The 21,973-nt window shown below is 40.1% G+C and overlaps 1 protein-coding gene across 2 annotated transcripts in view; it reads left to right on the forward strand.

Annotated features, from left to right (window-relative positions):
- Positions 1-12,124: 12,124 nt before the first annotated feature.
- CNTN4 (contactin 4) overlaps positions 12,125-21,973 on the forward strand; it is a 985,539-nt gene continuing 975,690 nt past the window's right edge. For both annotated transcript variants that reach the window (XM_047779322.1, XM_047779348.1), the window contains exon 1: positions 12,125-12,333. The gene's annotated coding sequence lies outside the window, so the exon portion shown is untranslated. The remainder of the gene's footprint in view (positions 12,334-21,973) is intronic.

Here is a 21,973-nt window from a genome sequence, read left to right on the forward strand (position 1 = left end):
ATCCAAGCCACATCAGCGACCTATAGCACAGATTGTGGCAATGCCAGATCCTTAACCCACTGAGTGAGGCCAGGGACCAAACCCACATCCTCACAGAGACTATGGCAGATTCTTAACCTGCTGAGCTACAGTGGGAACTCCTAACCCTGACTTTTGAATCACACTCACCTGATAATTAACCACTGCAAAAGTTAGTTGGGAAGAAGATAAGAAATGCTAATAACAACTCTAGAAAAGCTCAGGGGTCTATTTAAAAAGCTTCAGCAACACAATGGAACAAAAAATAAAAATTAAAAAAACCTCTAGAATAAGTGGGCATAAAGGATAGGAAGAATAGCTTCATTTTGCCTGTATCATCTTCCCTCAGGCTAGCAAAGCTCAGAGCCAAGAGGGGACTTCCTAACTCAAAAGAGTTCCCCTAGCCAGGAATGGGAGAGTGGAGTGAGCAACATCTTCTCCAGACTTTCATAGCACTGCACAAAAGATGTGCTCTAGCTTCACCCTGACCAGACACTTGCAAACTGAGAAGTCTAAATATACTGGGGAACAAGGAAGAAGAGCAGAGCTTACCAATATCAGCCACACAACAGGAGTGACCTTGTTCCTTGGTTCTCAGAGGACACTAGAAACTTTCACCACTGAAGAAAGCAATGGCCAACCCAGGGGCCTTTTGCATTTTGCCACTGAGGTTTTCACATTCACAGATACCAGCTAACTCTCTCTCAGCTCCCTCCTCCACATCCTGCTGAAGCCCAGGACCTACACCTATAGCAAGCCCTAACCTCTGCTGATGCACAAGGAAGACACTGGCCTTGAGACCACTACCCCCTAACAGCTGACCCCCAATCTGTGTGTGTACTGCAGGCTAGCCCCTGCAGCTGTGCACATACATGCTACCAGCCATATTGCTATCATCATCCTCCCCTGCTATGTACAAGCTTATGGCAAGACCCAGTAGCCACATGAGTGTATGCTGACAGCCAGGGCCTCCACAGCTTCCAGTGCTCACACAGTTGGCTCTAGGCCCTGCTGCTGGCCTTGGTTGTTGTCACTACATGCCTGTTAGCAGCAGGCCCCTGCCACTGCACAGGGACCTGCAACAAAGTTTGTGCAAATCATTGGCTCTGGCAGACCTGGAGGTGTCACTGAAGACCTCAATAGCCCATTGAGCCAGTGCAGATTCCCCACAGATCTTACTAAGGATCCCACAGTTGTCAGTGTTGTGGACCCCAAGAGATATTATGCTTCCCCATCTGCAGTAGCCACACACCCATGCTATTCTATTGGGTGGGCAGCATCAATAGAAGGGAGGTTACAACCTGTTCCAGCATGGCCATACTCATAGGTAAAGGTCTTTCCTTACCAAAGACATTCCATAAAGTCTAGAAGAGGTGAAGGCTTCTATACATATGCAGACACCTATGCAGGGGTATAGGAATGACAACAAATCAGGGAAATATAACATCACCAAAGGAACACAGTAGTCATTCAGTAACTGACCCCAAAGAAATAGACATACATGAATTGCCTGAAAAAAAAATTAAAGTAATTGTTCTAGGGAGTTTAGACAGGTACAGGAGAACACAGGTAAAAAATTTGCATAAATCAGGAAAACAGTAGAACACAGTGAGAAATTCAGAAAGAGATAGAAAATTTAAATAGAACCAAATAGAATTTTTAAAGTTGAAGAATAACATGACTGATAGAATGAATTCAACACAGAAAATAAACAGCTCACTCTCACTGACCCAGTCAAAGGAAAATCAGTGAATTCAACAATATCTTTTGAAATTATTCAATAAGAAGAGCACACAAAAGGAGAAGGAATGAAGAAAGTTTATGGTCACTATTAAAAGGAATAGCCTATTATTTGGCTATTATGAAAAATACAAGAAATAACAAGCATTGGCAATAACAAGTGTTGGAAAATAGGGAACCCTAATATAGCAATTGATGTAGCCACTCTGGAAAACAGTATGGACTTTCCTCCACACACAAAAATCACGACTACCATCTGAAACAATAATCCCACTACTGGGTATTTACCCAAAGAAAATGAAAACAAAACACTAACACAAAAAGATATCTGCATACCCATGTTCATTGGATCATTATTTTCAAAAGCCAAAATATATAAACAACCTAAGTGTCCTTCAACTGATGAATAGGCAAAGAAGATGTGGCATACATGTTATTCATCTACAAAAGAGAATGAAATCTTGCCATTTGCAACAACATGTATGGACCTGAATTCTATTATAAGTGAAATAAGTCAGAGCAAGACAGTTACTATGTGATTTCACTGTGTGATTCTGTGTAGAATGTAGAAATAAACATAAAACCTCACACATGCTTACAGATAGAGAGAATATATTTTCAAAGAGACTGGGAGTTGTAAGAGGTGAGAGAAATGACTGTTTTTTTTATTTTTTTCTTTTTATGGCCACATCTGCAGCACATGGAAGTTTTCAGGCTAGGGGTTGAATTGGAGCTGCAGCTGAGCCCTATGCGACAGCCATGGCAACATCTGCAACATATGCCGCAGCTGGCAGCAGTGCCAGATCCTTAACCCACTGAGCAAGGCCATGGATCAAACCTGCATCCTCACAGAGACAGTATCAGGTCCTTAACCCACTGAGCCACAAGGGAACTCTGAGTGAACTTTTTAAAAATTTAAGTAATTTGAATAATTTTTTAAAAAAGAAATGACAGCTGAAAGCTTTCCCCATCTATGGAAAGATTTAGACATCTAAATCCATGAGGGTCATGGGTTTCTAAAGAAATTTGACTCAGACTTACCTTCTCTAAGACACATAATAAAATTGTCGAAAATCAAAGCCCATGGAGTAGCTTCCATGGGATGTCTATAAGAGATCAGCAGGACTCTCAGCAGAGACTTTATATGCCAAGGGAGAGTGGGATGATATAGTGTTGAAAGAAAATATTTCCCAACCATGAATATTTTTTCCAGAAAAACAGCCCTTCAGAAATGAAGGAGAAATAAAGACCTTCCAGGCAAATAAAAGTGGAGGACACTAATCATGACTCGATCTACCTTTCAAGAAATGCCTTTTGAAAGGAGTTTCACAAGCCCAAATGAAAGAATGGTGATTAGTAACATAAAAACATATGAAAATAAAAACCACAGTGGTACAGATAATTACATTGTCAAATTTAGAATACTCCAATTCTGTATTTGTTGTTTTATTAGTTGCTTAACGCTAATACAAAAGTTAAAGGACACAAGTATTAAAAATAGCTATAATAGGAGTTCCCACTGTGGCACAATGGAATCAAATGTGTCTCTGAAATGCCAGGATGCAAGTTCAATCCCCAGCCCAGCATGGTGGGTTGGAGGACCTGGCCTTACCACAGCTGCAGCTCGAATCTGATCCTTGGCCCAGAAACTCCATATGCCACAGGACAGCCAAAAAAAATAAGTATCTACAATGATTTCTTAATGACACACAATATGAATTGTTATATCAAAACCACAGAATGTTGTGTGGGGAGTAAAAGAGTATATTTTTTGTATGGAATCAAATTTAAGTTATTATGACTTTAAAAATACTATTATACCTGTAAGATATTTTATGTAAGCCTCAGGCTACCAACCCTATAGTATCTACAATAATTTAAAGAGAAGAGATTCAAAGCATTATCATTATGGAATGTCAGATCACAAAGAACAATAGCAAGGAAGAAACAAAAGAATACAAAATCAGGAGTTTCCGTCGTGGCGCAGTGGTTAACGAATCTGACTAGGAACCATGAGGTTGCGGGTTTGGTCCCTGCCCTTGCTCAGTGGGTTAATGATCCGGCGTTGCCGTGAGCTGTGGTGTAGGTTGCAGACGCGGCTCGGATCCCGAGTTGCTGTGTTGGCATAGGCCGGTGGCTACAGCTCCGATTAGACCCCTAGCCTGGGAACCTCCATTGCCGCAGAAGCAGCCCAAAGAAATAGCAAAAAGACAAAAAAAAAAGAAGAAATAAAAGAATACAAAATTAACTAGAAAACAATTAACAAGTTAGTGATAGTGAGTCCTTATTTATTAATAATTACTTTAAATGCACAGAAGTCAAATTCTCTAATGAAAAGTTATAGGCAGCTGAATGAATTAAAAAAAAAAAGATTATCTGCATGCTGCCTACAAAAGATTTGCTTCAGATTGACACACAGTCTCAAAGAAAAGGGATAGAAAAAGATAACCCATGAAGATAGAAACCAAAAGAGAACGGGAGTAGCTATACTTATATCAAACAAAATAAATTTTAGGTCAAAAACTATAACAAGAGAAAAGGTTGGTCATTAAATAATGATAAAGGGGACAACTCATTAGGAGAATGTAACAATTATAAACATAGATGAACCCAACCTCAGAGCACCTAAATGTGTAAGCAAATACTAACAGATCTGAACAGAGAAATTTTAAAAGATAAATAATAATATGTAATAAAGGAACTGAATAGAAACTGAGTATTTTCCAAAGAAGACATACAAATGGGCAACAGATACATGAAAAAGGGCTCAATATGGCAAATCATCTGGAAAATGCAAATCAAAACCACAGTGAAATTTCACCTCACATCTCTTAGAATGGATATTATCAAAAAGACAAGAGATATAAAATGCTGATGAGGATGTGGAGAAAGGAAAACCTTGTCATTCTTGGGGAGAATGTAAATTGTAATGTAAAATGTAAGAGGAATAAGTTCTGGAGATCTAATATATAGCATGATGACAAAAGTTAACAATATCCTATTGTCTATTTGAAAGTTCCTAAAGGAGTAAGACTTAAATCTTCTTACCACAAAAAACTTAAGAATGTAAGATGAAAGATTTGTAATTATCCTTAATATGGTAAACCTTTCACAATAAGCATATTTATCAAATCATCCCATTGTATTCTTTCAACTTACTCATATTATATGTCAATTACATCTCAATAAAACTGGAAAAAAGAATAAGGAGAAAGTAATAAATGTAAACAAAATGTAAAATGTATGATATGTCTAAATTTAAAAAGTAAACAGAAATATTTGCAACAGATAAAATGGTTTTTATCATAAATATGTTCAACACAGACAAATCTCTAGGATAAAAATAAATAAGTAAATGAACAACATAAACTGGCATTTCATAAGGTGCATATAACAAATAAAATGTACATATTGAACCTTACTAGTTTTTTCTTAGTAACAGAGAAAAGAAAAATGAGAAATATTTTGTGTCCACAAATTAGAAAAGGTGTAAATAAAATTATATTAGTAAGTATGCAAGAAACTGAGAAAATGTACTATGGATGAGAGTAAATTGACCAGTTTTGGCAAAAGGAACAAATATACTACAAATGTGTACCACTTTGCCATGCTGCATTCAGTTTATTTAAAAATGTTAGCATAGTGGTGTGGTGTATGGCTAATGGCTCTGTGTGTGTGTGTGTGTTGGTTCTACCTACCCCCCTGCTTGGTTGGTTAACAGAAGTATTTCTCTAATCAGGAACACATATTCCAGAGGTGGGTAGTTAGCATCTGAAAGCCTCTTATCAGAAACCCACAAGAAATCCAATTAAGTTTATTTAAGATCAATGATAAAAGCTTTGTTAATTGACATAATTGAAGGTAGCAATGATTATTCGCTGGTGAAATGAGTGGTGCTCAAGATGAGTTTTACTACAATTATTGTGCTGGGTTTTTCTCTTGTAGAACATGCTGTTAGAATCTAGTGAGCACAACCATACCTATATTCTTAGGAATGGTGCACCATGCTTATGATTGTAATCATCTGTGTTGATCTCTTTCCAGAGGATTTTGTTGCCTAACTCCAATTAAAATGTTAACTGATTGCTGCCTTTGCAATATTATTGCAGTTACCTCCAGAGAATCTTTCATTCAAAGGGCTATCAGAAAGCCTATACAATGGAAAGCTCCTACTTTGTGGAACTTGGAGTTTGAAAGATGCTTTTTTATGCCTTCTTGCTATGTTCTTACATATGCAGACTTTAGCCTTGAATCTTCTTTTATTATAATTTATTACATTATTTTGAAGGTGTTGAGAAAAAGACCTAGAGATCTCACCTACCTTTAATTCTTGGACATAATGGTTATCTATCCAAAATAATCAAATAATTAAAAATAAGAAAGTCACAATACTTTATCCTAAGGAAATAATATATGGTATGTTTAATTTTCATATGTTTATCATGGGAGAACTTACACTATTTAAATGGTTCAGCAATTGGTTGAAAATTGATTAATTTGTAGTATATTCTAAAATGGAATATTAAGCAGCTTTTAAAAATTAGGGCGTTGAAAAGTATTTAAAGGTAGGAAAAAATTCAGGGCACATTATAAGTGAATAAAATCACATTAAGACAATATATACAACATACAGAGTTCCCATCATGGCTCAGCAGTTAGTGAACTGGACTAGCATCCATGAGGATGCTGGTGTGATCCCTGGCCTCACTCAGTTGGTTAAGGATTCGGTGTTGCCATGAGCTGTGGTGTAGGTCATAGACGCTGCTCAGATACAGTATTGCTGTGGCTGTCTGTCGCATAGGCCAGGCCGGCTTTAGCTCTGATTGGATCCCTAGCCTTGAACTCCATATGCTGCGGCAGTGGCCCTAGAAAGGCAAAAAGGGAAAAAATAAATAAATAAAATAAAGTTACACTGCTTCTAAACAAAACAAAACAAAAAAACAATATATGCAACATGAAAATATTTCAAAAAATCTGTAATTATGCCCATGTGAGTATAGTAGTGATTGTTTTAAAAAAAATGAAAGATATATTATTTGGTAACTCTCTAGTTTATTTTGTAACTCTTTCATCTCCAAATATCAGGGTTTACCATGTACATCAGAATCAGTTGGTTTGTTTGTAAAATAAACACATACAAGGCCCACGCCAAGCTTATCACGTTAGGATATCTTGGGCATGTATTAGCTCTCCATTGCTATGTAACAAATTACATCAAAACATAGAGTTTTAAATGAACAAATAATTTATTAATCAATATTATTTGTGTTTTGAATCTAGGTACCTCTTAGTGGGGTGCTTCAGGCTGGAAGTCTCCTATGAGGTCAAGGTCAATCTGTTGTCTATGATTTGGTCATTTCAGGATTTTTACTGGGAGTGAATAATCTGCTTCCAAACTTATTTACATTGCTGTTGGTAAGCCTCAGTAGCTCTACCTCTAAGGAATGCTGTCAGGCAACCTTGTTTTTTGTTGTTTTGTTTTTGTTTTTGTTTTTGTTTTTGCCACAGGGGTCTTTCCATAGATTGACAGAGTCTCTTTACTTCTGGCTCTATAAGAGAGGGAGAGAGCACCCAAGATAGAAGCCACAGTGTTTGTGTTACCTAATCTTGCAAATGACATCCATCATTCCAGTGAATCAGTAATAGTGAATCAATATGTGTGCTCGACAAAAGGAAAGGAATTAAATGAGGGCATGGATATTAGAAAGCATGGATCATGTGGGACCATCTTTTCCAATCTCCTAACATGGGCTGAAACCTCAAATCTGAACTTTTAACAATGTAATTAAGGGATTCATATACAAACCATATAATTTCTAAAATCTCTTTAATAGTACAGAAAATGGTAATTTGTACCTGAGATTTATTTCAGCCCATGGATTAATTTCCTCTGAATCTAGTCTTCTGCATGACACCTAAGTTTATGTTGTTCTGGGGCCAAGACCAGAACTGTAGTTTTCTCAGTTCCTAAAAAAACACATCTTTCACTTCTCTAAGTTTCCTCTTTCTCTTAACTTTTTTTCTTTCCCTTAACTTTACCTCAGCTCCTGAAATTATCCTACTTTGTGAACTATTGAAAGAATTGTAACATTCAATATAATAACAACAAAAACACCAAAATCCACTTTGGAAATAAACACAAAACTCCTATATGACTGTAACATATAATTTATTGGGGGAAGCTGGCAGAAGACATCTTTGATAGTACAAAATATAAGTTTTTTCCTTTCAATGTGTTTCTAAAATGATTCCATGTAAATCGAATATCTGTAAATTGAGCCACAGACCATATGGACTAATGTGGCTAGCCATTTAAAGGGAGTATTTGTTTTGGTCATCTTCATTACTCACAGATTCCATGTTTGTATGTTTGTCAGCCCGACGAAATTTATTTGTAACTCCAAAATCAATACCTGTGGCACTTTCGAGGTCCTTTGTGGACATAGAACAGGGGAAAATTTGAGTTGCCCATTTTCCTAGATGAAGTCTAAAAAGGTGATGCTCTGCTTTTTGGTTGAAATAAAAGAAGTCTCCTTTTTGCAGTCTATTTGGTGCCATATTTTTCTTCTTTTTATTGGAGATCTTGCCATTTAAAATAGCCCAAAGCATTGTGCTGAAGCTCTATCTAATGTCCTAAGGGCAAGGAATGTCAGTGCTGTGACCTACAGAGAAAACACTTGTGTTAGAAAAGCTTTGTTCAGGAATGAGTTATGGTGATGCTGAGAGTTTAGTATGGATGAATCAACAATATGTGTTAAATTTTGATGCCTTCAAGCAGAAATGCACACAAAAGTTTTTATTTATCATTATTGATTGGTTAATGAAAATTTTGTCAGGAGAGGCTCACAGGAACCTAACTCTTTATTTCTCCTAGGAGCAATGGTTTTAGTATTCACTAATTCAATGTTTCCAGAGATTTATAGAATGTAGCTATTGCGAACAACAAAATTAACTGTAAATACTTTTGCAAAGTAAAGCCCTCAAACTTTTATTTTCGCAATTTGTATAAAGAATCTCATAAAATCTGGAAAATATGAAGCACAGCTGATTGATTCTTAATTTCAGTTCATCATGCTTGAATAAATGAGACTCTCACTGCCATGTTCATAAAGGAGTCTTGGCTGGGGTGTCAGGCTTTAGTTTACTTTGACTCTGTCAGTCTGTATTGAAACCTTCACGGTAATTAACTGTGCTTTTGTGTGCTAATTATCATTATCCCACCATGCGGCCATTATGATTCTGATGTCCTTAGTATGAAGCTCAAACATCCATCAGTCACCTAGAACAATTACACAGGAGGAATCTTAGGGAGGCTGGTCTGAAAGTCTCTACCTGAGCTCTGTTTTATTATATTCTATTTCAACACTGAACACAAAGCTTTTCATGACACAATTCTTTAAAAAAGTACTGCTTAATTCACTTGATTAAAGAGAATTTGAAGCCAATTTTAAAAACAGGAATAGGGTACAAGTGGTGCTTTGTATCTGAAGATCTGTCCAGTTACCTAATACACTAAAAATAAACAGCTAATTATAAAACTACTTTATATGTTATCTGATTGGGGCATCGGGGCCATTGGATGCCCTTATTCAGGCCTTTAGAGCAAAGAGGGTGGTGTCTGTGAATTTGTTTAAATGGTGCTAGATGCAACATGTACAGAGAAAATCATATCAAGTCAGATGTGGTCAGAAGAGACATATTTCTTTTTCTGTGATGCTTTTCCTCTTTCCTCCTCTTATATTAAACCCACTTCTACCAAATCCCCATGATGTGTGGGGAAGAAACAACAAATCACAGAAATGCCCTTTCTGGAGTTTTCAGAACTGTTCCATGCTGAGTCTAACCTGATGATGTATTCTGCACATGTCTCCAAAAAGTCAAAAGATTTTTCAGCGTTGATTTCCCTTAAGAGTTATCAGCCTCTGTTCAAACTAGTTTAATGAGTATAAGAGGTGACCTTGTGTCCCCACAGATCCTCCTATATTAAAAGAACTGGAAATAAAACTTCACATATGTGTGTAAATAATTCTTTGGGGGGTGGAACAGGAGGTTATTGCAGGTCTCTGTTTAGATGCTACCTAGGCTAACAGGGAAGGAGAAAATTTCCACTGACTTATAATGATCATTATTTGCAAATTACATGAGCACCAGTAATTCATTCATGCACTAATACAGAGTAGGGACCCAGTGCAGTGATATTAAATTTGCTGCTGGCAGCGTTAATTGATTCGTTTGGAACATTTCCCCCCAGAGAATCCCAATGACAACTTCCCTGAGCAAAAAACTGACACCCAGCCAGTCCCGGATATGCGGGGACGCACGCGTGTGAGGATGTTGTCGTCAAAATAAACCATTCTTGTCTCCTGGCAGGGACTGGTTCTCCCAGGAACACTCTCCAATCCTGGAGCTTCAGTGAGAGGCTTCCTTTCTTGGCAGAGGTGGCAGTGAGCTTCATGTCTTTTCTGTGGGATGGAAAAAAGGGACTGGATTATTTATTCCATTTTAAACTAGTGGCTGTTATTCTGGGAAAAAAGTTTGGGAGGTGCTGATCAAACTTAGTGTTTAATCACTGTGGCCCTGTTGGTGAAAAGAAAAAAAAAATGCCTCTCATCCTAACACTTAACCGACATCCACTCAACATGACCCAGATCTGTCTCTCCTGATACATAATGTCTGTTTCACCAACAACATGATGAACTATGGAGCAGATTCTAAGTTTTGGTCATTTTTCAGTTTCCTGGCACCTACTAGAATACAATGCCTAACATTTGATAGACAGGGAAGAAGGGTTAAAGGAAAAATAATCAATCTAAAAAATATTACAAGTCATGTTTCTGTCAGGAACATGAATGTCTTCAAAGTGAGTAGAAACAAGTCATCTTAACTTTTTTGCTGTGGAAAATAATTGCATCATCACCATTCTTATTTTGAAAAAGTGATCTGTTAGAGAAACACACCACACAAGGAGGAGAGAGAAAACTTAAAATCTGTCTCCAAGTTTAAGCAATCAAGGAATTCGGGAAAAACAACAAAATCTCCTTTCCTTAGTATTAATTGCAGCAACAAAGCAAGCCATGGCATTTCAAGTGGCAAATTTTTTTACGGCAATACCCACCACTGTGTCTGAATTTGCCCACTTCCTAAACAGAAATTAAAAACAATAAACTAAAACAAAAAAACACTGTGTGAACTAACAAGGCAGATGCATATATTTGTAGGAGTTGGGTGTTTGCTTACTACAGTAGAGTAAAAATAGTTTTCCAGTTAACATCTTTTCCACATAATGGAGATGTCAGGGTAGGTTTACATGATTGTGTAAATGGTCAAACCTTGTTTATGTAGCTCTAAACTGATGAGAGATGCTCAGGAAGACCTGGGTTCAGCAAAGCCCCTGGGGCTTTTTCCCTGGGAGAGGAACTGGTCCCTCTTGGGATTGCTGGAACTGCATTCCAGATGAGTTCGAGCTGGCTGGCTTTCTCTGCCTGTCACACGCACTTTACACAGGGTTGGTGAGGGTTTGGGGCATTGCTGCCAATTTTTACGGTTACCCTGAGGTTTGGAGTCGGGGTGAAAAGAGCCGTTTCTGTACGAAAACAGTAGATGCATACTGTAGATTGACCACGGCAACATCATTGTCCAAAGCACATGTTTTTGAATAACAAACCTTTCAATGTGCCCACATACACCGCAAATTGATCCTTGTACCTATTTCATCGCAACCGTTTCCTCTCGCACACACACATTCCGGCTTGAAAGTCCCCTCCTATGAATAAGACTACAGATCCTTAACGCGCCTGTCTGGCCAACGTCCTCCTCCTAAGGACCAGTAAGTAAAACCGTCCAAAAGCCCCCTCTTCCGGCTTCCCAAGTTCAATGTCCCCCCTCCCCCCGCCCCGCATCTGTTCCCCTGAACTCGGCAACCCTCAGCCTCATAACATAACAGTTAAGCCAATGTTAAGCCAAGGTGCCTTAATAATGCCTCAAATTCTGCTCCTCGCTGAGGCCAGAGGCTTGGGTACTCCAGGAGGTCGCGCCTCCTTGTGCCCCTATACTCGGGATGCAAAGGAAGGCGGTATCGCTTTGGTACATTCTCCGTCCATCGCTGAACAGCACATCCTCTACACTACACCCCTGCACAGGAACTGGGGGTGTCTTGTTGATAGTCTTCGGGTGTCTGGGAGTCAGGCGACGCGCCCTTTTGCACCTCTGTTAGCAGAAATTAGGGGCCTTCTCCCTCAGTCAGGGACGCGCAGGTGCTGCGCCCGGGCGCGCGCCTTCGGCCGCGCACTGAGCATGCTCAGCCGGGCTGCGCGCCCGCTCCAGCTCCCGCCCTGTCGTCTTCCCAACGCGACTCCCCCTCCTCCAGGCTGAGGAGCCCGCAGCCTGAACTCCGCGGTGCCGGGTTTTTTGAGCAGCCGCTAGCAAGAAGAGGGAGGGGAGCGCGCATCAGACAGAACACCGGGTTCAACACCAGGATTGGTCGCAAGTAGGAAGCTTTCGCCTCCACACTGGGACCCTCGGAAGGTGCCGGCGCAGTGCCTGAAGCTGTAGCGTGTGCCGCGCTCAGGTCCTCAGGTAAGTGAGGCGCTAACTGCGGGGGTCCGCTCCAGCCTGAGTGCAAGCTGCCCCGGCCCCCGGGCTCTCGGATTTTGTAGAAAGAGCGTGGTCCTCGGAGGTTCGGGGCTCCAGCTCCTGCAGGGCTGGACCGGGGTTGTGGGCCGAACCGCCTTGAGCCCGGTAACCCTGCGGGGTCAGCGCAACCAGCACTGTGCGCCCTGAAGCAGGGAGGTGGCAGGGCACCTCCGACGCCGTCACCCCATCTCAACCCGTCTTCATCTTAGTCAGAAAGTAAGTTTGTTGCGCTGCGAGGCAGCCACAAAACAAGGAACCTAAAGCCCCTAATGCCTCAGAAACCCTTAAAATCAGCTCGACCAACTAGGTCAGGCTGTTGCTCCCTCTCCGTGCGCCTTGGCCGCTGGAGGACGGTTCCTGGCGAGTTTCCTTCTGATGTAGGTACCCCGGGCTCCGCGTGCCCAGCTGCAGCCCACAATAGAGGAGGGCGAACTTGAGCTGGCGTTTAGCGGGACTTGGGACTAAAGAAGCAGAATCCCGTAGTCCTGGTTGGAAGGAGCCTTGTTATAACGGACACTCATTTGCGGGGCGCCCACTGTGTGCCGGGCTCAGTGCTAAGCGCCGGGGATACAGCGGCGAACCACAGCGACTGGGTCCCGGCTCCTTGTATACCCGGGCTCTAGAAACCAAGCTTGTGGGGGTGGCGTTCATTTTCCAGCAACTTCAGGGCGATTTGCAGTTTCTTTTGAAAGGCAAAGGCAACCGGCTCCTCTCCTTCCCGGACCCAGACATCAGCGAGATATGTGCCGGGCACCCCGCAGACACCAACCTGCTAGCTCTCCTCTTGGAGCAGAGGGCTCAAAACCTGCATGCCTTTCTTCTCAGTGCACTTTACGTATATATTTTATTGTTTATGAAAGGTGTGGAGGTGAGGGTAGGAGGCCATGGGCTCCTGAATCTCTCAGAACCAGTTAGGGCTTCTGATGCATGAAAACATTTTGAGCTCAGCTGAGCTCCTGCACGGAGGCAGCTTCCCTCAACAGGAAGCTAAGGAGGTTGGTGGTTGGCCGGGGTCTGCAGATTTGGATCGAAGAGGCTTGTGGAGGTGATCATAGAGAGAATCAGTGAGATCCATCACCTTGGGTGGGTGGTCTGCGTGGAGGTGGGGACGGATCTTGCCGTGTATTGGAGGTTTGATTGCAGGGAGGAGCTCCTGGGAAGAATGCTCCTGGAACTTTTTCTAGTTTTCCTGCTGGAATCACCATAGGGGCGGGGACCTGTTTGTCAGAATATCAGTGACTTTTCATTGCATAGGACCTCCTGCAGTTTACTGCGAAGGGACCTAGATATTTCAAGGAATAATTCCACATAGATGATTTATTTGGTCACTTAAAATAGTAATTTGGAATGTGCTTTTATATTTGTATTTTGAAGTTTATGGTTTATGTCCTTTAGGAAGAGAGCAGGAGCAGAAAGACTGTAGATTTCCATGCAGTTAGATCGTTGCAATACCATCTCCATTCAGACTGATCAGCAAGTTTGTTTTCTCTGTCTCTTCCTAAGTGGGTGAAAAGAATGTTGTGTCTTGGGGGCGGAACCTTTAGGTGGTTTCCGTGGCATTGAGGAGAAAACTCACATTTTATCCATAACTTTATTCTTGCTATCTTCATCTTGATTTCATTCAAGACTTGTGTGAATCAATACAGTGGGTGGTGAGAGTATAAGATTGCTAAGGATCAAAAACAAATTCCATGGAAATAGTATTTTTTTGACACCTCACACATTGCTGTTGATTTTGTTTGTTTAAACTGGCTTCAGTTGCTGTAGATTGATAAGCAGAAAGCATGATGAAAAGCCTCATTATTCTTCAGTCTGGACCCTGCGAGTTTGCTGGCAAGCATGAAAAACTGACCTTTTAAAATTAGGGAATAAGGTTGTATGAGAAACGACCTGTTGTTTAAGGGTGCAGGTCAGAGCCAATTGGAAATCACCAGAGGCAGGTTTCCTTATTTGTAGCCTTTCTATAAACACTTTTTAGTTCCTTTAGCCTGGAAAACTTTGTCTCCTTCAGTCAGTTTGATGCCTCCTTGCATAGTCATTTCCTATTGGTAGGTCATTAAGAGTGAATAGAAAACGAGCCTTTCAAATAACATTGGCTTTTTTGATCACCCACATATTTTACCTAGTTCTGTCTCCTTTTTATTCATAAGTACATCTTGTGTTTTTTTCCCTCTGAGCATGAAATTTTTGACTAGAATTTTTCTTCCGAAAGGTACACAGGACATCTGTTACTTTAATTTAGGTCTTACAAAATAAAGGTAACCTGTATCATTAAGCTTCTCAGCAGAAAACTCCCTTTTATAGTTCTGACTTTTCTTCCAAGCTTGTCTGTTATGGTTTGAAAGGGATGGATTCTTGTTTGTTTTATCCAAAGACATAGACATATGTTAATTTAAATTTCACTTTTTATCTGAAGAATTTAATCTTCTGGGAGGACATGCTTTTATGTGATTTTAATTGAATTAATCTATTTCAAAGGATATGCTTGGAGATGTCTATATACACAGATGTGGAGAATTTTGTTGTTTTCATTCTCCATAACACAGTGTTTTAAGTCTGGTGAAAGAGACCAGATTTATTGACTTAGATTTATTTGTCTTCATATTTTTTGATTATGTACTCTCAGAAGAAAATTTGACCATAATCCCTAAGTTATTTATAAATTATACACATATACTGGTATGTTCATATGCTATTTAGAAAACATACTTGGTAAGAAAATTAAGGATTAATAAAGCCAAACTTATGAAACAGAAGTTCTTATATTCTTTTTCTGTATTGCAGCGGATGGTTTTACACAGCCCTTGGAGTGTATGCCCGCTTTAGAAATTACTGATGGTTTAGGATATTTTACCTTTCTCTGCTTATCTCTGGCTCTGTCATTCATCATCTCTAATACTCTAGCAATTTGCAAAACTGCTTGGAATATGTGTCTCCTATAACAGAAGAATTAAGAGCAGTTGCTTCCCTGTCATGGACTCATGTGTGGATGAAATGAGGCATAAGAGATGAATGTGATCTAGGGGTCATCCTGGATGTGCAAATTGGATATACAGATGAACAAAAAAAATGAATTTTTCCTTCAGAGACTAAAGTTCCAGTGGTCAGAAAGTGAGGAAACTAGGGAGTGCATGAGTGAGGGAACTTTGTGTGTGCAGGATGGTATAAAAGGTGGAAAGCCCATTTACCTTGGAGCAGAATAACCTGAATCTAAATGTGGCCCTACTGCTTGATATTGTATAAGACAGTTCTATAACTCTCGTGAGCCCCAGCTTCCTTAGCTATAAAACTGAGATAACATCTATTTGAAAGCATCATGGTAGGTATTAAACATGAGAGTATAGGTATAGAGCTTGGCTGAATTAGAAAGGGTAGGTTAATAGTGATAACAAACAAATCCAAACAAAATGTACTGCATCCAATGAAACAAAGGTATTTCTCATTCGTGGGAGATTTGAAAATGGGCGATCCCAGTAACACTCCTCCGGGTATGATTTGAGGACACAGGCTTTGTGCTTTCTGTGTCCCTGTCATCTACAGCAGGTTCTCCACGCTTGTCTGCACCCAGCCATTGGAAGGACAGAGAATTGTAGGATATTAACTGCCCAGACCTGGAAGTCCTACATATCACTTTTGGTTTCAGTCCATTGGCCAGAACTCAGTTATGTATGTTTGTCTCTTGCTCTAAGGGAGGCTGGGAAATGTAGTTTAGCTGTGTTTTCAGGAAGGAGAAGAAATAGTTGTGGGAAGAGCCTGTCATTCTCTGACATTCTGTTACTATGTGGTATTTCCTCCATGTTCATTAAATGTTACTTCCCTTTTCTTCCCCAGCCCCTGGGTTTCTTGGCAGTAAAACTGGACCAGATATTTAAAAAATGAGAGAAGCAGCTAATACATACATAGTGCTTAGAGTTTTTGAGGTCCTTTTCTAAGCACTTTGCCCCCTTTGATCAGTTTTTTTTTTTTTTTGTCTTTTTCACGGCTGCACTCACGGCTTCTGGAGGTTCCCAGGCTAGTGGTCCAATTGGAGCTGTAGCTGCTGGCCTGCACAATGACCATAGCAATGCCAGATCAGAGCCATGTCTTCAATCTATACCACAGCTCATGGCAATGCCAGATCCTTAACCCACCGAGCAAGGCCAGGGATTGAACCTTCATCCTCATGGATGCTAGTCTGATTCGTTTCTGCTGAGCCATGATGGGAAATCCTGATCAGTATTATTATTATCTCTATGATGTAGATGAGGAAAGTTAGGCTTAGAGAAATGAAATCATTTGCCCAACATAGCCAGCAAGCAGAAGAGCTTGGATTTGAACCAAGTTGTCTGGCTTTAGAATTGATTTTTGTAACAGCTTCACTGTATTAGGATTTGTTGTTGTTCTTGTTACACTAATTTTCTTATTGTAGCCATTGGACTCCCTTTTCTTTGTGTCTATATTAAAAAAAGTTGAAGGAGAATTTAAAACATCCTAAAGAAGATAAAAGTTTGCATCTAATCTAAAATATACTGAAGCAGAATCAGGTATGATTTAGTTTATCTTGAATACCCATCAGGATTAGAAACAAAGGGTTAAAAGAAGACCTCTTCCACACCAAAGCCCCATTACAATTCCTTTTCACTTCTGTTAACTGCATTGCCAGGATTTGTTCCCTGAACTTTAACCTTTCTTTTAAGCTTTAATTTTGGAAATCCTGGGCTACCACTTTTTGCTGCTGTATATGAAGATAAATTCCTATTCATTTCTTAGCCTCAGCATATATCCTTTCTGGTAAATTCATAACTAAAATATTCTCTCCTAACCTACTCTTTGATCAAAGGCATTGATGTTCATCAACATCCCCAGCTCCCAAGAAAGTTCCTCCTGTTTGCTCTGCTTTGTTCCTCCTATTCACTCAGCTTTGCAAAACCGTGTCAGTGTTTGCTATATGACTGAAGGGACCTCTGTCTATAACCCAAGTATTCTCTACCAAAGTGACCCCTCGTGTTGTTTCTTATTCTCTTGTCCCACTTTTATTAGAGAGTCTGCCTCATCACACATTCCTATGTATTTGTCTTTTACAAAAACATATCTGTTCCGCTGTTCTAGCTGTCACAGTGGAAATGTTAGGTGGTCTTAGTGAGAGTATACTTTTTTTCTAGGACGTTCATGAATCCACATTATAGAATCATTTTTTTTTTTCCCTTCTGGTTCAGTATGTATTTGGGGCATCTCCACAGTTAACTAATGTGAACATACACATCTTTCCACCATGTGGGGAGGCAGATGTACTGTATATTTATCAATCAACTTTTTCTCAAAAGCCCGTGTTCATTTCCTTCTAACTTTCCCAGACCCTCTTGTCTTAAGATATCTGCTTTATTTTGCTTTATTTTCCCTCAATCTCTCTTTTCCCTTTTCCCTGATATCTATACCGTGTGTGTGTGTGTGTGTGTGTGTGTGTGTGTGTGTGTGTGTGTGTGTGTCTGTCTGTGTTTGTGTCTGAGTTTTCAGGCCCCTTCTTATGATTTAATGGGGTTAGAGGGATGGAGAGGTTTAAACTTGCTTACTCTCATGTTTTGGAATGCCCAAAGAGCTGAGTCCCACAGGGCCTGGAGAAAAGCTAATTCTAGCTGCTCTGACAGTTAAACTAAATTTTCAGTGCCTTGAAAAATCTGTATACTTCTTGTTTCTTGCTCATGTTCAGTGCTCATAGCATAATAGTAGCTTTCTGTGGAGTCTTTCAAGGAATCAGTTTCCTTAGCCTTTTATAACCTTGTCCTCTCCTAAATCCCCAGAGTCCTTGTTCAGACAGGGTATATGGGATATGAGGAGGGGAATGACTTGACAGGTTTCAGAGGAGGTTGTTTTGGGTCCAGCTTCCCCTGCCCACATTCCACTGGGCAGAACTCAGTCACTTGGCCCTTCCTCTTTGCAAGGGAATCTGACAAATGCAGTCACACTAAGTGTCCAGGAGGAAAGGAAAACATTTAGAAAATATGTTTGGTGAATAGCTAGCCATTCTCTGTCACAGATTTCCAGTGGATGAATGTGGTATTACCAGCTAGTTCTCTACTTCCCTTTCTGTACGTATGCAGAAAGGAGGCTATAGGTATATGTGTATATTATATATTTTTATTATTTTTATGTATTTGTAATGTTATAAATTTTAATGTTGGCCTCTGTTACTGTCTCATTCTTTTTGTTTAAGATATTATTTTTAAGAGCAATTTTAGGTTTAAAACAAGATTGAGAGGGCGATACAGGAATTTTTCATATCCACCCTACTGAAAACATGCAGAGCCTCTCCTCATTCTCAACATCATTCATGGGAATAGCGTGTTTTCTTTTAACCAAGGACGTGCCTATAATGACATATCATAGTCACCCAAAGTCCATCGTTTACCTTAGGGTTTACTCTTGGTGTTGTACATTTAGTGGGTTTGGGCAAATGTATAATAGCATACACCTATCATACACAGTATTTTTGCATCCCTTGAAATTCTCTGTGCTTTGCCCATTCATTTTTCCCTTCCTTCCACTCCTGGAAAATACTGCTTTTTTGATTGTCTCCATAGTTTTGCCTTTTCTGAAATGTCATGTAGTTGGAATCATACAGTATGTAGCTTTTTCACATAGGCCCCTTTCACTTAGTAGTATGCATTTAACTTAAGTTCCTCCATATCTCCTCATGGCCTGAAAGCTCATTTCTTGTTAGTGCTGAATAATATTTTATCATTTGGTACTATCCCATTCTTATTGCATATGGGTGGGTGAACTCCATCTCCTACTTAAGGATTGGAATACTCCCTTCTATGTAAAGATGAGCATTGGCTTTCCCTGTCCACAATAGTTGCTTCTAGAATGGGCATGGGGCCCAGTGAGAACCACTGCAGAGGAGGGAGGTGTTTCACTGCTTCACAGTGGCACCAGCTTGGCTCACTATGTGCCTTAAACAAGGAGACCAGAACTGGGGGTGTCATTCTTCCACTGCTCCAGGTGTCTGTGCCAGAGAAGAACGCCTCAATGTATAGGGCGCCATCACATGTAGTTTGAGAATGAAAGCCAGGGTGAGGCAGAGAGAAACTCAGTCTTCTTACCTTGCTTGAACCTGTGCATCCAGCTTGGCCTCAAGTGAGTTTACCTCTAGTGAGTTTTCAGCTCTTCTAATTCATAAATTACCCTTTAACTTCAGCTAGTTTTGGTTGAATTCCTGTCACTTGCAATCAGTACTGACTTATCAGATCAAGGAGGCAAGGGGAAAATATCCAGGAGAGGGATGTTGGGGAAATGTATTCTTTTGTTTTCTTTTTCTGAACTCTTCTGATATGACATGTTGCTTGTGTGTCTAACAACAGTTTTACTCTCTTGTGATAAATCAGACATCCAGTCAAGAATCACTTGGTCACGACCTACCCAGCCACATGTATCTGTTACTTAATCAGAAAGCCAAGCTCTTGATTCTTCAGTCTCTCTCTCCCTCTCTTTGCAGAGCTATGAAGTTTGGAGTAAAACCACATCCTTATGCTTCATTCCCTCTTCTGAGACTTAGTCTGGTCACTCCTATGTGATGTTCTTTTTTTCCAATCATACTTCCCCATTTTTTCCCCCTTATAAGGCCCACAGCCCCAGCTGTACCAGTTTAGGCGCCCAGCGTAGAACCTGTCTTGTGATTTTTTTTTTCTATGCCATTTTTACATTCCCACTTTGTCCAGTCTACTCTTGAGATCATTTTCCACCATGTGTATTACAGTTTGCACAATATTGAACTTTGACTTTCTCTCTCTCTCTTTTTTTTTTTTAAACAGCTGTACCTGCAGCATGTGGAAGTTCACTGGCTAGCGGCTAGAATCAGAGCTGCAGCTGAGGCCTATACCACAGCCACAGCAACACTGGATCTGAGGAGCCACATCTGTGACCTATGCCACAGCTTGTGGCAATGCCAGGTCATTAACCCACTAAGTGAGGCTAGGGCTCAAACTCACATCCTCCCAGGGAGGACACTGGGTATTCAACCCACTGAGCCACAACAGGAACGCTCAATGTTAAGCATTCTTTAAGCCTCTTTCCATACTTCTGAGGCATAATGGATGGTTCCCTTCTATGTATGCTCTCCTCTTAGGCTTTTTCTATGCCACTCGTGTAATACCTCTCATGAAAGTGACCAGCCCTCCCAGTTATCTTAAGAATGAGAGGTCCACAGGATGATGGTCATTCATTGTTTTAAAACCTGAAAGTCGTGGACTAATGGAAACAGGTTTATTACCCTACTTGCTGTGTTGTAATGTCACATGTTCATCAGTACCATGTGAGTTTCCTGAGACAGTGGTTAAGAACATGAAATTTGGAGACAGATTTCTTACCAGTCCTATATCCATTTTGGACTAGCTGTGTTACTGTGTGTGACAGCAAATTACCTACCTTTCTGGGTTTCTGTTTTATGAGCTGTATGATGGAATGATATGCATTTTGTGGGGTTGTTCAGATAATTAAAAGACATGGTGAATCAAATCACTTAGTTTATTGATGGGCATATCTGTAAATTTGGGTAGCACCTAAAGGTGCAGGAGGTTGTGAAAGTTAGGTGTAGTACTGCAAACAAAGTACTTAGTACATGCTAGTACTTAGTACTAGTGCCTACTACTTAGAAAAGCCTAGTAACTGTCTAGTAAACAGTTTCTAATTGACTAAATCTTACTTATACTGGAGTAAGTTAACCAAAAACACAGTTAAACTCAGAAAATATGTGTTCATGGAGTGTTAATGATATAGGAGTTTGGGATAAGGGGAGCAAACATATCAGTGAGAATGATTACGAAATGTTTGAGAAAGATATTTTGGTGTTTAAACTTGAGAAAGCAAGAGTTGGCTGCAAGATTAATTTTTTAAGACAGGTTTTTATTTTTCTTATTTAAAACAGGAATCAATAATTTTTATGACTTAGAGAAAATATTTTTCATATTTGGACGGGGTCAGTTCAGCTCATAACCCTTAAAATACATACTTTTTTTCTTTACTATCAAATAAAGATGGTGCATTTCTGGGAAGGGAGTTTGGTTGCTGAAAAAGTGAATATTAGGATGACAGCACTACTGAATCCTTAAAGAATTTAAGGTTCAAAAAAATGCATACAGAAGTCTCTTTTGTTTTTACTGCAGTAGAGTAACCTTTCCACCTTTAGGCTGAACTTTTGTGTATAAAGATTTTTTTTTTAGTCTTTTTGTCTTTTTAGAGCTGCATTCACAGCATATGGAGGCTAGGGGTCCAATTGGCCTACGCCACAGCCACAGTAATGCGGGATTCAAGTTGAGTCTGTCACCTACATGACATCTTATGACAATGCCGGATCCTTAACCCTCTGAGGGAGGTCAGGGATCGAACCCATGTCCTTATGGATGCTAATCAGGATCGCTAACTACTAAACCATGACGGGAACTCCCGATTTTTTTTTTTTTTTTGCTTTGTGGTACCGCATTAATGGCATATGAACGTTCCCAGGCTAGGGGTCTAATCGGAACTACAGCTGCTAAACTGTGGCCACAGCCACAGCCAGAGCAATGCCAGATCTATGTCTGCTACCTACACCATAGCTCATGGCAATGCC

The sequence above is a fragment of the Phacochoerus africanus genome, chromosome 1 (assembly GCF_016906955.1).
Source record: "Phacochoerus africanus isolate WHEZ1 chromosome 1, ROS_Pafr_v1, whole genome shotgun sequence".
Lineage (NCBI taxonomy): Eukaryota > Metazoa > Chordata > Mammalia > Artiodactyla > Suidae > Phacochoerus > Phacochoerus africanus.